Here is a 17,314-nt window from a genome sequence, read left to right as displayed (position 1 = left end):
GCTAAATTTGAATGCTTTCTAAATATTCAGCCATTTCTAGTAAGAAATTTGAGATACTCTGTTTTACTCCCATTAGCCTATGAAAATTATTCCTTTGAATGTGCTTTTTTTTTTTTTTTGTTTTTAAATGGTTTCCCAAGGTGAAGGAGTAAAAGACTCTCAACTGCCAAACAAATTAGCTAAATACTTATTGTTGTCTTTTGTGCATGGCCGATTTTAGTAGCTTTGGAAGATAGATTGAAACTATGAAGTACAAAAAAGTCCCTGTAAGTTGATCTGAAATTAAGTTGGACTTCACTGTCCTTCTTATGTCAGTAGTTTATAAACTTCTTAAGTTTGCAATGTCATTTTCCCCACCTTAGTTGTATTTTAGGTATCTGTTGAAAAGATGCATATGCCATATCAATTTGTAGACTCCTTGCAGACAGTTTGCAGCCCTCCAGTTTCAGATCTCTCAGATCGGGAAATACTGCCCTTTGAGAGACATTTTTAGCGTTGAAAGAGTCTTATTTAGATCAGGGAACTCAAATCTTTCCATTGGCTTTATGCTGATTTATTTTTTCAGGACACTGTGTTTCCCTAAAGTCCAGACGAATCCTCAACATTTGGATAATGGGCACCAGTTTTACCACCCTGAAAGCTCAGCATTAAGTTGGAGTCAGATGGAAGGGCAATTTCACATCCTCCTATTTTATCTGTAATCTTCTATGGCCCAACTTCTCCCAGGTGCATCAGACAGTTAATGGGCTCATGGTTTGCTATTTCCTTCAGTAAAAAGGTAAATAGAGGTTTACATATTGTCAGGTCAAAATAATGACTAACAACACCTTTCTGTGTGTGTGTGAGGGAGAGGGAGAGAGAGGTTGAGAGAGAGATTGGGAGAGAGAGAGGTGGGGGAACTTCTTGTTTGTCTAATTTTTCTCAGTGAGACTGATGATATGTAAAACTGTTCTTCCTTTTATTATTTATTATAACTCAAATGTTAGGACCCATCTGAGAAATTCATACATCTAAAAAACCAGAAGAAAACACATCTCTAACTCAAAAAACATTAAAAGATGAGGTTGATTTTTGCTGTTTTTTTTTTGTTCATAAGGAAGATGAAGTTTCAATGCACACCTTAGAGCAAAACTTTTGAAAAGTTCTCAAGTGTGTTTCTTCCCTAAAGTTTCATTCCATATGGTGGCTCCTATATTTCTCCCTTTTCTCTTATTCTTCCTCACTGTTTGCTGGAAGCTCTTCATCTCCTTTTTCATCCCTCATAGAACTCTACCAGCATATATCATTCAGGCACCCATCAAGAAAAGGGCCACCTGAAGGCAGTGAGCCAAATGAAAACCCAATCCTGATCATCCTTGTCCCCAGGCATGTCTACTGGAAGCCTCCATTCATCTTAGTATATCGTGGAATAGCACAGTGGAATGGAGCAAGCACTAAATTAGGACTCAGAAGACTTCTGTCACCAGCAAGTGGTGTGGTTTCAATAAACTTTTTAAATTGCTTTTTTTTTTAATTAAAAAAATTTCTTTAGAGAGAGAGTATGCCAGTGGGAGTGGGGGAGAGGCAGAGGAAGAGGGGGAGAAAGAATCCCAAGCAGGCTGTATGCCCAGTGCAGCACTCAACACAGGGCTGGATCCCACAACTCTGAGATCACGACCTGAGCTGAAATCGTCTACTGGTTAACTGACTGAGCCACCCAGGCGGCCCTTCAATAAACTGTTTAAAATGCTGAGCCCCATCTCCCTCATTCCAAAATGGGACTAGTAGCACTCACCTCACCTATCTCAAAGGGCTGTACGAAGGCCAAATTCAGCGATGAATTTACTGAAAGTGAATTTAAGAATTAGAAACCAGTCTGATGTTACTATGAGTTCTAGAATGAGAGTGTGACTGTTGGAGGGAGTCTTACAGTTATCAAGTCCTACCCTTCACTTTAACAGTGGGGAAATTACAACCCAGAAAGTGTCATGACTCACTGAAGGCCATAAAGGCAGGTAGAAGCAGAATCAGCTTAGAGACAGTATTCCTGATGTAGAATGAGTTTTCAACTGTTCAGCGGTGAATCAAGCACAAGTTGATCAATTGGCCATCCGTGGTGGACATGATGCCAGGAGCTCAAGGATAGGATGGAAGAGTAGAATCAGAGACATTGCTGATAGTGGACAATAAGAGAAAACAACATGAACTAGGGTGTAGGAAAGAGTGACACGTTGTCACAAGAGGTTGGCTAGGGACTTGAAGGAGTCAGTAGCATTTGTTATGCTAGCTATTCTAAAATGTCACACAAAGATATGTTTTGTTGGGAGTATCTATTTGTTTTTGAATGATTGATGATAGATTATCTACACAAATTGAATTGTCTAATTCCCAGTCTTAATTACGGCTATCTAGCAGCTGTGGATATGTGTCAGAAATTCATTTACTGGAATGAGAAAATTTCCCTTCCCCATGAGTCATGGGAGTCTTCTTTCCACTGGAGTTTTATTTTGATGAAGCCAGGGATTAAGCAATTGGTAAGTTATTTGGTTCATGATGTCCAGATTCTCATAATCTGCCTACATGTGTTCCTTATCTTTTAGACTTGGGTTCTCTACCACTTGTGTGAATAAACCTCAGAGGAAGCAGATGGCCAGAACATTCTCTTCCTTGTAACTGGCAATATCATGAGAGGTACAATGACAAGATAGTTGCTGGGTAAGAAGCTGGCACTCTCGAGCCATCAGATTGATACATGTTAGGAATGGAAGTTAGCTGGTTTACTCTTATTTCTTTTCTTTTTTTTTTCCATTTAAATGTCATATGGTGTGTGTTCATAAAGCTAATTCTATTGTCAAGTGTTACCATTTTTCTTAGGCAATTTTTTTAAGGGAAGTTTCATTACCTCTTTCTTTGAAATGATATTCTCCATCTGTTTTTGTTGGCAATGCAAGGAACAGTTTCCAGTACCCAATTAGAGTTATGCAGGCTGACTTTCATTAATATGTCACCAAACATTTCTAACTGTTGTGCATTATTTACTTAGAGAATAAAAAATCAAGGTCCCTTGATAATCACTTTCTGAACTTTCTAGAGTTTGTGTGTACTCTGAGACCCTTCTTTAGAGGTACTAATGCTTTTTTTCTTGTTATGGAGAGAGCAGTGTTTAATGTTAGAGACAGTTCCTTGGAGAGCTCTGTGTTTAATAGGTGATTTAATATGTTCATTCAGGTTCTTAACATAAACAGACAGTTATGCCCAAAGTGCGTTATTTTATTTTTTTAAAAAGGTTTTATTTATTTATGAGAGAGAGAGAGAGAGAGAGAGAGAGAGAGAGAGAGAGAGAGAGAGAGAGAGAGAAGTAGGCTCCATACAGGGAGCCTGACATGGGACTTGATCCTGGGACTCCAGGATCATACCCGGGGCCGAAGGCAGGCACTAAACTGCTGAGCCACCCAGGGATCCCCAAGTGTATTATTTTAACACATTCATAGGTTAGACTATCTTCTTGTAAGATTTAGAAATTCTTGTGCCCCAAAGCGTATTTCATTCATCACATCCCAAACTCTTGAACCTATTCCACGGATGGACTAATGTACAATATGAATTTATTTTCTCATTGCTAGATTTGCAACTCGACATAATTTCTTTGCAAACAAAAAAGACTCTGAAAGAGACTTTTTTCAATTATAACATGGTTGGATTTTTCCTGAAAAAGCAAAAACAAAAATAAAACCCCCCGGAGATAGAAAAGGAGGACAGATCTTGAGAATGAGAAGATACAAAGTATTCTGCTCTCAGGCGGTAGGGATTTTAGGGACAGACAGAATGGGAAAGAGGAGGATAGGGGAAGAGAGAGAGGAGGAGAGAGGGAGCAGAGAGGAAAGGAGAGGGAGAAAGAGAGAAAGAGGTAGAGAGACTATAATAATTCTTCAGATGCTGAGATCTGAAATCTTGGATTTAGTCATTTGGTCCTGAGTGTGTCCTGGAGAAGATGGCTGCTTGGATATGTGGATAAGCCTGAAATAACTAAGAGGCTGAATTGAATTTGGACAGTGTGTTGAGAGGTCCAGAAGCCCATGAGCCCAAGTGACATGAACCCAGACAGTATAGCATGTGGGCTGTGTTTACCACCCCCTCCGTTATTTTGCTCCTGGAGTTTTATTTTAATGAAAGCAATGATTGAACAAGTGGTAATTTATTTGGTTCATGATGTCCAAATTCTCACAGTCTCCCTACATGGGTTGCTTATCTTTCAGTCTTTTGTACTCTACAAGCTGATTGAATAAACTTCAGATAAGTCTGATTCCCATTGGTAGGAAAGCCTGAGCTGAGGGAACTATCCCTGGCAGTGGTTGAAAGATTTTTGGTGGAAGTATGTGCCATTTTACCATAAATCTGGATCATGCCTAAGTGGTAGAACCATTTGGGCTTCAACAGGAACACCATGTAGCAATGTCAGGCCCAGTGGTGGCAGAGAACAGAATTGTCTGGCAGATGAAATTTTGTCTCTAAAAGGGACTTATAACCAGGACTGAGGTCTTGAACTGAGGAGTCAATTCCTGGTGTTGGTTGGCTTATCTTGGATGTGGCAGTGGTATGTGGAGGGAGATGAAGTATTAAAAAAATGTGACTTTGTTTTCTGTCCTAAGCTGCTAAAACAGGAAAGTATCCATTGCACAATACTAATTCTATGGGATTTTCCTTAAAACTGGAAAGTCAGGAAATCAGCTTCCAATATTAGAGAATGCTTATGTTTTTATTATTACATTTGATCTAGAATTTATTGCATAATATATTATGCAACAACTGGTGACTCCTAGGAGACTTTGGGCAGATCTTTTCTCTCCTTGGGACAGAGAGAGCTCATCCTAACAATTTCTGGTCAGTCAGTGTTCTTTATCTGAAAAAGGAATTTCGACTTGTTTTGGATTAAGAAATATATCTGGGATGTACTTTGGTAGGTATAAACAATATTTACAATTCCAGGATCTTAGTATTTGCATTGTGTTTGTCTAATTAGAATCTTATTTAACTGCACGTATTCCCAAACTAACACACAGTTTTTAAAAAGGCATTAAATTATGACTGTTTGACTAGAGAGGACATAGGAGTTTTATGACCTTTTAACTCATATGACTTATCTTGCTACCCAGTGGTAAGAAGAGCATCATATGAAAAGACCATGACTTTGAAATCATGCCAATCAAGATTTTAATTGTTTTTTTAATGTAACCTTGAGCCTCAGTTTCCTTATGCCAAAATCCACTTTGTTATAAGCCTGTTATTTTATTATTTTCAAAGATTTATTTATTTATTCATGAGAGACACAGACTGAGAGAGACGCAGAGACACAGGTAGAGGGAGAAGCAGGCTCCTCGCCGAGACCCCAATGTGGGACTTGATCCCGGATCCCGGGATCACGACCCGAGCCAAGGCAGGAGCCCAACTGCTGAGCCACCCAGGCGTCCTTGTTATAAGTCTTTTAAATAAAATTCTAGGCACCTAGCAGTGTTCACTTAATGCTCACTATTATTAATGTGCATGTTTTCTGTTCATGAATTGTACTTTTATTACATACTTTTGGGTTCTTACATAATTTTAAAACAGATTCTTACATCTTTTGCCATCTTTTTCAGAAATTGCATGCATTATATTAGCCTTGGCAATTTATTTTGTCAGTAACAAAAACATCTTATACAATTAAAGAGTATAAGATTATAAATCTGTAACTTACAAATTATTTATTTAGATACCATTTTATATTAATTTATAACCTGCATCTATGATTCTTTTTCTACTTGGGCATAAGGTCTAAATATTGGATTAAGAGTCATCTAAAACCTATCAAAAATTATTGGAGGGACTCCTGGGTGGCTCAGTGGTTGAACATCTGCCTTTGGCTCAGGTTGTGATCCCGGGGTCCTGGGATTGAGTCCCACATCAGGCTCCCCACAGGGAGCCTGCTTCTCCCTCTGCCTATGTCTCTGCCTCTCTCTCTGTGTCTCTCATGAATAGATAAATAAAATTAAAATAAATTACCGGAGAGGGCAGTGAAATAGAATTTTAATGGACAAAGGAAAAGAAAAAATAATTTAGAAAGATAATAATTGTGGCAAAAAATCTCTGTTTGAAATGAAAGGAAAGGAGCTAATAGATACCACTTCACATTTAGTGAAATAGCAAAGGAAAGAAGGAAAATTGTCACCTAGAACTTGAATGCTTTTAAATGGCAACATCCCAAATTTGAAGTGGGAGTAATGAAAATGATAATATATATTTTTTATTTTTTAAAAAAGATTTTATTTTATTTATGATTTTACATAATCATATCGCCTATTCAAAGTTTACCATATGCTACACCAATACCTCCCAAAAGTTTGTGTGGGAGAGGCAGAGGAAGAAGCAGGATTCCTGTGGGGAGCTCAATATGGGACTCAATCCCAGGACCCTGGGATCCCACCCTGAGCCAAAGGCAGACACTCAACCACTGAGCCACTCAGGTGCCCCTGTTTTTGTTTTTGATGAGTACATTTTGCAGAGAAAAAAAAAGTCAAATTGAAACACTATCTATCAAGACTCAAAATTGTCTCATCTCTTTGATTCACTAACCAACCCCTTCTGAGAATTTAGAATGCCTTGAGTCAGGAAAAGCCTGAACATTTTCCTCACAATATTGGAAACAGCTTAAATGTTTAAATCCTGGGGATAGTTCCACAAATTTTATGGTGAAGAAATATTCAACAAATGTAAGGAAGCCAGCGAAAAATCAAGACCATGAAGTACTTGAAAAATTGGTAATGATAAACTTTTAGGGAGAAAGGAAAAACATAAAGGAAGAATGCATGCTATGATAGCAAGTGGAAAGATTTGGAAATGTCCCTTCTGTCTCCTAGGTGGAGGTCAGGCTCATTTCTCCCGTTGTTACATCCTCAGATCTTGTGGCCAATGGCCTCCCTTGAGTCCCCATTCCTCCTCCTAAAGTCTGCTTGCTGCTTACAGAAAATACCGTTTGCCATCTCTCCCATTCCTTTGGACCACATGTCATTCCGCCTTGATAAATTCTTTAGGAAGCAACTTTACCTAGTGTCTCAGTGAACTAAGAGATTTCTAGACTCAGCCCTTTTCTGTTTTACCATTCACTGTCCACAGAGCCTTAGGGGAGAGGGATGGTGCTGGGACAAATCTGAGTAGCATACACGACACTGTCTGGGAGATGACACTGACTTCTGGTCCCAAATGTGTATGCTCCTTGTTCCCTTTTCTTACAATGGGTTTTAACAAAGAAGCTTCTCACTTTTTAAGAGTAGACAGCCCTGGATGGGCCACTCCACCAAACATCTAGTCACGCCCCAACCCATCTCAGTTTAGAATGAGCACATTCTAAATGCTGTTATACCGATACCACTTGCACTCCCTCATCCCTCACACAAACTTTTGGGAGGTATTGGTGTAGCATATGGTGAACTTTGAATAGACGATCTGATTATGTAAAATCTTGACACTTTTTTTTCTTCCCCTGAATTAGTTTGGTAGCTTACAGGATGGTTTTCCCTGGATACATTTATCGTTTCTTATATGATCTAGGTCTAGTTCTGCTACTGAATAGTATAAACTTGCGAAAACTGAGTTTTCACTTTGAGTTCTGAATTGCTGAAAAGAGCAGGTGGGCATTGATATTTTTAAGACTCACATCAGAAAACTCTGGGCGTTCAAGGTGAGCTTCCCAGGAGCCTTTAATCTTCCTTTCAGGTCCCAGGGCACTCAGCTGTATTCCAGATGTCTCTGTTGTGCTTATAGAACTCTCAGATTTTTTTTTTTGGCATAAACTTCAGTATTTTCAGATCCTTTAAAAAACTATTTATTCATGAGAGGCAGAGACATAGGCAGAGGGAGAAGCAGGCTCCCTGCGGCAAGCCCAATGTGGGACTCGATCCCAGGACCCCGGGATCATGACCTGAGCCAAAGGCAGAGGCTCAGTCACTGAACCACCCAGGTGCCCTATTATTTTCAGGTCCTATTTTTTGTGTGTGTGCTGAAAGGAGGCAATTTTGTCTTTACGGCTTTGAGTTTTACTGTTGTAAGAAGACAGACAGGGTATAGCTCAAGTAACAGTCCAGAAAGTTAAAAAGTCATAGTTCTGTTCCTGATCTACATTTCCCAAGTTTCCTTTTAACGAAACAGCTGGAAATGTCTTTAAGATGGCGCTGGAAGTCACTTTTAGATGACTCAGTTTCAGGGCAAGCTACTGAGCTACTGCTATTGCCAGATCTGATGGAATTTTCGATCTGTATTCTAATCTTAAATGTATTATTTTCATTTTTTGTATAGATCTGTCCATATTCCATCCATTCATCCATTTGTTATTTTATTTTTTACTAGATTCCTTTTTTCAGCTTTATTGAGAAATAATTGACAAATAAAATTGTGATATATTTAAAGTATACAATGTAATGATTTAATAATAGGTATATATAGTGAAAGCATTCACCATTGAGTAAATTAACACATTCACCACCTCAGTATTTACCTTTTTAAGTTTTTTTTTTTGGTGAAATACTTAAGATCTGCTGTATTTGTAAATTTTAGTTATGCAATACAGCATTATAGATTATAGTCACCATGTCATATATAGATCCCCAGTCTTGATTCATTCTATAACTAAAAGTTTGTATTCTTTACCAGCCTCTTCCTGTTTTCTCCACCATTCTATTCTCTGGCAACCACCTTTCTCTACTCTCTGTTTCTGTGAGTTCAACTTTTTTTTTTTTTTTTTTTTTAAGACTCACATATAAGTGATACCATACAGTATTTGTGTTTCTCTCTCTGGCTTATTTTACTTAGCATAATACCCTCCAGGTTCATGTACGTTGTGGCAAATGGTAACATTTCCTTCTTTTTAAAGGCTGAATACTATTCCATCATATTATATATCTGTGTGTGTTTATATATCTAATATCACATTTTCTTTATCCATCTCTCACCTTTGGTTGTTTCCATGCCTTGCTATTGTAGATTATGCTACAGTGAGCATCCAAAAATTCATTGCTAAGATCAATGCCAAGGAACTTGCCCTCTACATTTTCTTCTAGGATATTTACAATTTCAGGTCTTATATTCAAATCAATATTCCATTTTGAGTTGATTTTATATATGGTGTAAGAGAGGGGTCCAATTTAATATTCTTGCATGTAGATATTGGTGTTTTCCCAACACCATTTATTGAAGAGACTTTCCTCTCCCCATCATACATTCTTGGCTCCTTTGGCATAATTAATTGACCATATATGCATGGGTTTGTTCCTGAGCTCTCCATTTTGTTCCATTGATCTATGCATCTATTTTCATGCCAGTACCATACTACTTTAATTACTACAGCTTTGTAATATAGTTTGAAATCATGAAGCATGATACCTCCAGTTTTGTTGTTCTCTCTCAGGATTACTTCAGCTGTTTGGGATCTTTTGTGGTTCTGTATAAACTTAGGATTGTTTTCCCACTTCTGTGAAAATGCCATTGGAATTTTGATAGAGATTGTATTGAATCTGTAGATTACTTTGGGTAGTATGGACATTTTAACAATTTTAATCTGAACATGGAATATCTTTCTATTTATTTGTGTCTTCAATTTCTTTCATCAATATTTTATAGTTTTCAGCGTGTAGATCTTTTACTTCCTGGGTTAAATTTATTCCTAAGTATTTTATTCTTTTGATGTTATTGTAAAAGACATTGCTTTCTTAATTTCTCATTCTGATAGTCCATTGTTAGTGTATAGACATACTACTGATTTTTCCTCATGACCTTTTCCTGGAAAATATTTTATTTATTTATTTATTCATGAGACACACACATACAGAAAGAGAGAGAGATAGAGAGAGAGAGAGAGAGGCAGAGACACATGCAGGGAGCCTGACGTGGGACTCGATCCCTGGTCTCCAGGATCAGGCCCTGGACTGAAGGTGGCGCTAAACTGCTGAGCCACCCGGGCTGCCCTTCTGATTTTTCTATATTGAATTTGTATCCTGCAACTTTACTGAACTTATTAGTTCTAACAGTTTTTTGGTGGAGTCTTTAAGTTTCTATATATATTATCACATCATCTGCAAAAAGAAGGAGTCTTACTTATTCCTTTCTGATTTGGATGCCTTTTCTTTCTTTTTCTTGCCTCATTACTCTAGGTAGGACTTCTAGTACTATGTTGAAAAAAAGTGGCAGGAGTAGGTATTCTTGCCTACTCTTTGGTTTTGTTTCTAGAACTCTAAGAGTTGGGGCACTAAAAGTATGGTCCAAACCCTTCATTTCTCAGGGAGAAGCTAGGAGTTAGGGATTCCCTCCCAACTTCAGTGTGCTAGCAGTGTAGCTTATGGAGAGATTGTGTCTTAGTCTTTCCTACTCATTTCTGTGTGGATTTTTTTCTCATTTGCTGGATGTGTAGGGGTCACCCAGCTAGCTTCTGGATTTCTCTCAGAGAAATGAATTGAATTGCTCCATACTAATTGCTCCATATGTAGCTGTGGGTATGTCTATGGGAGGAGGGAATTGGGGAGCCCCATATGTCACCGTCTTGGTCTAGAGTCTCTCATAGTTTATTGTTTAATGTGATAAACATAACAAAATCATGTACAAAATGAAGGGCAGCACATTAGAGAGATTGGCTAAATTCAGGAAAAACTTCGGAGAGAATAGTAGCTGAGCTAAGTTTTAAAGATATAAAATAATATTTTTTCCCTCAGGAAGACAAGGGAACACAGAGAAATTCTAGGCAGAGGAAATAGTATATGCAAAAGCACAGAAGTATAAAAGAATGTGGGGTGTAAGAGTCATAAGGGGAGGTAAGTTGGGGGAACAGGAGTTGTATCATTAAGAGCTTTGGGTGTCTTGCTGAAGAGCTTGGATTTGACATTTCTGAGAATGGGGAGCAATTGAAAGGTGTCAAGCAGAGGGAGATATGATCTTTTTTTGTTCCTTAGGAGGCTGTATTGACAGTAGGCAAGGCATGAGGTAGGGAGAGCAGCTATGAAGATGTCCAAGCCATAGAAGATGGATATAGGCATTATCAGTTGGTATGGAGAGCTGAGACAGATTTTAAAAATATTTAGGAGGTAAATCTGACATAAATGGATATTTTTGGTATTGGAAATGAGAAAGTGAAGGGAATAGTCAAGGGTTATTTCTTGCCTCTGGCTTGGGAAGCTCAGTGACTTTTGTGGCCATACACACAGAGAGAGGCAGTAAAGAAGTAAAGACTTTGCAATAGGATTCTAGATTAGGCTCCTTTGATAGAGACGTCAAAACACAGTGGCTTAAAAAAAAAGATAAAGTTTATTTTTCTCTCCTGTAAATGTCAGGACAGGTGGTCTAGTGAACTCAAAACTTTTGGAGACCTAGTCTCCTTCTCTCTTGTTGCTGTCATTCTCAACATGTGGTTTCCATGTCAAGGTCTAAGATGGCTGGGCCATCTTTGCCATTGTGGATACATATTGTTCACACACCTTTCCTTCAAGGGCATGATTCAGAAGATGAACTTGTCATTTTTGCTTACATCCATTCTGCTCACATCCATTGACCAATCTGAATCACAGGACTATAGTTAGATGTGAAGGAGGCTGGGCAAAGTCTTAGTTTGGGTGGCTCTGTGGCAGTTATGTTCTATTATGTTTTTTAAAGTTTGTGTATGTATGTATGTATGTATGTATGTAATCTCTACACTCAACGTGGGCTTTGAACTCACAACCCTGACATCAGGAGATCCGGAGTCGTGTGCTCTTCTGACTAGGCCAGGCATCCTGATCGTCTTCTATTATTAAAGGAATAAGGGGAGAATGGATAGTGGAGAACAACCAGCTGTACTTGACATATGTATGTTGATTTTCAAATGGAAATGTCCAGTATATATTTGAAATTTATAGGCCTAGATCAGAAATGAGGTCTGAACTGAAGGTAAGGAATTTGCATTTAGGGAACATTAACTCTTTTCATTCTTCTGTGGTGGCAGAGACTGCTAATTCTCCCCAAGTAGTCATTCTTTTCATCTTCCTATTAGTAATAGGAATTTTGGAAGGGCAAGTGGCTGCTTAGCTGGAAATTAGTTATCAGTTTCTCTTGCAGATAAATGTCATGTGATGAAGGAACGGACTTTTTTTAAAATCTTTTTTTTTTTTTTAAAGAGAGAGAGTGTGAGTAGGGAGGAGCAGAGGGAGGGAGAGAGAGATTGAGAGAGAGAGAATCTTAAGTCGACTCTGCATGGAGCATGGGCTTGATCTCATGACCCTAAGATCATGATCGGGGCCAAAATCAAGAGCCAGATGCTCAATGAATTGAGCTTCCCAGGTGCCCCTGGACTTTTTAATGAAAAAAAATTTTTTTTTTTGAGTTTCCTGGGACCCTAAATGGAACAAGAAGAGAGCCTGAGTCAACATGCTGGAGCCGTAGGGGAGGGGAGAATATTGACAAATCAAGGCCTTGCACAATTTGGTCTGATGCCTCTAACTTTCACATTTAAATTACATTTCTTCAACTGTCTTAGTTCCTTTCCAACCACCAGATTGAAAGAGTCTTAAATTCATGGAATTACATAATTCCCATTTAACCAAGGGCAATGTCGTTTTGTATAAAACAATTTTTAAATGTTAACTGTTATTTACATTTAATTATTTTCGGGAAATAATTCCAGCCTTCTTTTCCTTCTGCTTTATACTATAGTTATATATGAAATTGTGACAGTTCCATCATTAAACTTTGAGTCTTTGGCCCATATCTACTTCATTCATTTTTATACCTTTATGTCTGTCATGCCATAGGTTCTTTTTCTTTCTTTTTTTTTTCAAATTTAAATTCAGTTTGCCAACATACAGTATAACATCCAGTGCTCATCCCATCAAGTGCCCTCCTTACTGCCCATCACCCAGTTACCCCATCCCTCCATCCACCTCCTTTTCTGCAACCCTTTGTTTGTTTTCCAGAGTTAGGAGTCTCTCATGGTTTGTTTTCCTCTTTCATTTTTCCCTACTCTGTTTCCCTCCTTTCTCTTACACCCCTTCACTATTTCTTATATTCCACATATGAGTGAAACCATATAATGATTGTCTTTCTCCGATTGACTTACATGCTGTAGGTTCCGTACAGATGTATCTTGAGGTGATTAGACTATTGCTGACCCAACTGGCGGGTCAGAGCAGCAGCTCTCCTATGTCATCTTTCCCCTCTCTCCATCTCCATTGCTATGATACGTTTATTTGTGGGAAAAGGCAAAATGGAGAAATTTAAAAGCCAAAAGCTGCTTTAGAAATTGTTTTAAGGGATCCCTGGGTGGCGCAGCGGTTTAGCGCCTGCCTTTGGCCCAGGGTGCGATCCTGGAGACCCGGGATCGAATCCCCCGTCAGGCTCCCGGTGCATGGAGCCTGCTTCTCCCTCTGCCTGTGTCTCTGCCTCTCTCTCTCTCTCTCTCTCTGTGACTATCATAAATAAATAAAATTTAAAAAAAAAGAAATTGTTTTAAGTCCACAGGAGGGAAGCATAACAGGAGGTGAGATAATGGGTTTTATACACTGCATAGTAAGTGTAATAAACTCCAAGCTGGGAGGACAGCAAGGGTGCTCTGTGTGGATTAATTGGTGCCCTGCCTACACTCAAGAGGAAAATAAGTTTTCAACCACATCAAAGTCTCCTCCAGAAGAAAAAGAGCTCATTAAAAATTGCCACTTCCAGGAACCCTGGCAGCCAGACAATAAGAAGGCTGAAAAATCACCTCTATTTGGCCTGTTACTCCCTCAAAACTTGAACTATTTGCCTTGAGAAGAATAAAGAAAGTATGTAGGTAACATATTTAAATTCAGCTTCTTAGAAAGTGGAATGATTTAGCTAGAGTTGGCTTCAATCAGTTAGAGCTCTCTCAAAGCCTCAGAATTTACTAGGAATGTAAAATTCGCCTTGGATGCACATACACCTCCATCCCACAGGGCATGGGTGCATGCAAAATCATACCACTCATGATGAGGAAAAATGCTGGGGAAAGCAGATTGGTTTCTGTATTTAATCCTGAAAGAAGATTCTGTGGTTCATAGATTATTTGACTATCTCCCTCTTTTATACTGAGGCTGTGGGTCATTGTAAGATCTCTGAAGGCAGAGGCCATATTTTATTACCTTTAAAAACTTTCTATTTTGGGATAGTTTTAGATATGTGGAAAAGTTGCAAAGATATTATAGAGAATTCCTGTATATCCTTTACACAGTTTCCCCTAATGTTAAAACTATGGTATATTTTTTCTTGGTTTTCATTTTTGACAGAGAGAGAGAGAGAGAGAGAGAGAGAGAGAGAGACCTAAGCAGGCTCCACACTGGGCTCAATCTTATAGCCCTGAGACCATGACCTGACCTGAAATCAAGAATTGGATGCTTAACCGCCCGAACTGTCCAGGAGGTCCCTATGGTACATATTTTTTAAGACTAAGAAAGTAACATTAGCACAATACTATTAACTAAACTACAGACTTGCTTGAGATTTTATCAGTTTTTCCGCTGCTGTCCTTTCACTATTTCATAATTCAATTCAGGATACTGATTGCTTTTAGGTCTTACTTTTATTTCCTGGCACTCTGGGTCATGCCTGATAGGTGCTTAGTTTGTGTTTGCTGAGAGACCAAACCAGAGAAAACAACTAGAATTTTGCAGTCAGATACCTGGGAGGGGATCCAGAGTGAGACCCATGGAAGTATCTGCTGTGTGGAACTGGAGGATGGTTAAACGTGGGCCCTGGGATGGCAGTTGGCAGGTCACTGCAGACATTTGTCGCCAGTGTCAGTGGGGTGGTGGGGGCAGCAGACTGCATCTGTGGGCTGAGGAGTCAGTGGGAAAGAGGGCTCGTGAGTGTAGAGAGAGCTTTGTAAGCAGTTTGTCAGTGAAGGCAAAGGCAAAAAAAAAAAAAAAAAGCTTGGTGATGGAAAGAGAGAAAAAGCTCAGTGATGGCAAGAGAGAAGGGTCGTGAAGAAGTTTTAGGAAGGGGAATGGCGAGCTGGATTATATTCAGAGGAAGGAGAGAAGATGATTTCTGAAATAACACCCAGGAAAAAGCAGAGGGAACTATGATTGGGAGTCTGGGTGGAAAAGCTAGGCCTTGGAAAGGAGAAGAAAAACTTCTTTCCATGGAACCAGAAAGAAAGGTGGGGGGAATATGTGGCTGAATGTCATGGATGTTCCTGCCCAGTTTCCCCTCTCTTCTTTCTTATTTGGTTTAATGCCTTCTAGTTTTAAAAGAGAAAGGGAAAGGCCAACCCTGGAGAGGGAGGGAGGCAGGAATGGATTGTAATAGAGGCTCCCAGAGACGGACAAATACTGTTGGAGTAGCCGGTATGGGGTAAGGAAAATGAAATCAACTGAGAATGGATGAAAAGACTGATAGAGCATCACCGAGGGCCCAGAGATCGTCAGGCTATTACATTTTGGGTCTGGAGCTCATGATAGATTGGTGCCACTCTTAGGCTGCCAGACTCCCCCGAGGACACGCTAGCTTTTTAAAATTCACTTTTCCATTTCCTTTCATATCATTACATCATTGGTCAAATGATTTACTTTGTTCTGAAATTCAGTAACAGGCTTTGTTGAATTAATCACGAATAACTTCTGTGTAGTGGTGTCACAGGGTAAGCTGTCCTAGTCACGAAGAAGTTTTCTACTTGTTTATAGTAAATAACTAGCAGTATTTATTCCAAGAAAAGCAAGAACTAAACCAGAATTTCTTGAGAACCTATTACGTTATAGCGCTGTAACAGACACCTTACATATGTCTACAAGGCCTCTCAGTTTCAAATGTGGGAACTGAGTCTTGGAGAGATTCGTTGTTCTGACAAATATTTACTAAGTGCTCTTTATGTGTCAGGTTTCATTTGAGGAAATTGGGATACATCAATGAATAAACAAGGACAAAGACCCCTGACCTGTGAAGTCACATTTTAGCAGAAAGTAAAAGTGGGTAAGTATCTCAGTTAGTTTGAGCTGCTATAACAGTATACCAGAGCCTGGGTTGTTTATAAACAACAGAAATTGAATTCTCACAGTTTTGGAGGCGGGAAGTCCAAGATCAAGGCGCTAGCAGATTTGACATCTGGTGAGGGCCTGCTTCCTGATTCATAGACAGCTGCCTTCCCCTGGGTCCTCATATGGTAGGAGGGGTGAGGGGCTTTCCCTTTGAGTGGACACTGTGGGGCTTTTATAAGGGCACTAATCTCATCCATAAAAGCCCCCCTCTCATGACCTAATCACCTCCCAAAGGCCCCACCTCCAGATATCATCACATCGAGCGTTGGGTTTCAGTATGTGAATTTTTTTGGGGGACACACACACTCAGTCCATAGCAGTAGGTGATTTGCTCATATTCACACAGATGATAAGTTGCAGTGACTTTTATTAATTTTTGACTACATTGTGTCCACTTTATCTTCTTTTGATAATCTTTTGGGGAAAATTTGCTACTTTCCCGATTTGATATTGTTTTGTAGTACGGTTAGTCAGGGTGTCCTGTTATCAAGCCTAGTCATGTGCCTCACCTTGAGTAGGCTGATTGACTAGGCCAGTTGAGTGCTTTTTTTTCATGAAATCCAAATTCCTGTATAAAGGAAACAAAGCACTGAGAATCACTGAAACTTGTCCATCCCGAGAGATGGGAATTCCTGAGAGATTGTTCCAGGGAATTTTATTTTTTTACCACACATATTCTGACTTGATTTTTTTTTTTCTGAATCTAGACAGAGTAAGACATTGAACCATCTGTGTCTCTTGATATGGAGCGTGACTTAGAGAGGATGGACCATGTTACATTTCTTCTGGGAATATGTAGCAGGCTGGATGGAATACAAATTAACTTTTGCTCAGTTGGCTCTCCTATCATCAAGAAGCACTCTGAGGATTTACAATTGTCTTGTGACAATGACATGTGCTTAGTGTGACATTATTCTAGCCCCACGAGCCCAGTCAATAGCTCCTACCACCTCTGGAGACCTATATTACTAGAGCCTCATATTGCTGGCCCTGGCTCTTAGTATTTAGCAGACATTATGAGTAAAGGAGGAATAACTGGTGTTGCTGGCACTTGCAGGGATCATCTATATTTGTGGAAACATGGAAATGCTATTCCTAGCCTCCATGCAGGGCTGCAGCATTGTACAAACACTAGGGTACCCCTCACATAGTAAGCATCACAAATGGCTCTCCCGGGGGCAAACAATGAAGTGTCTCTGACTCCTGGGGTGGACTTGGCTTCCTGCCTGTTTCTTCCTGCTTGGTGTATACTCCTGGACGCTGGCCCAGACTTCTTTCTTAGAACTCTTAGGACTCATAGA

The sequence above is a fragment of the Canis lupus genome, chromosome 11 (assembly GCF_003254725.2).
Source record: "Canis lupus dingo isolate Sandy chromosome 11, ASM325472v2, whole genome shotgun sequence".
Classification (NCBI taxonomy): Eukaryota; Metazoa; Chordata; class Mammalia; order Carnivora; family Canidae; genus Canis; species Canis lupus.
This window is presented reverse-complemented; position numbering follows the sequence as displayed.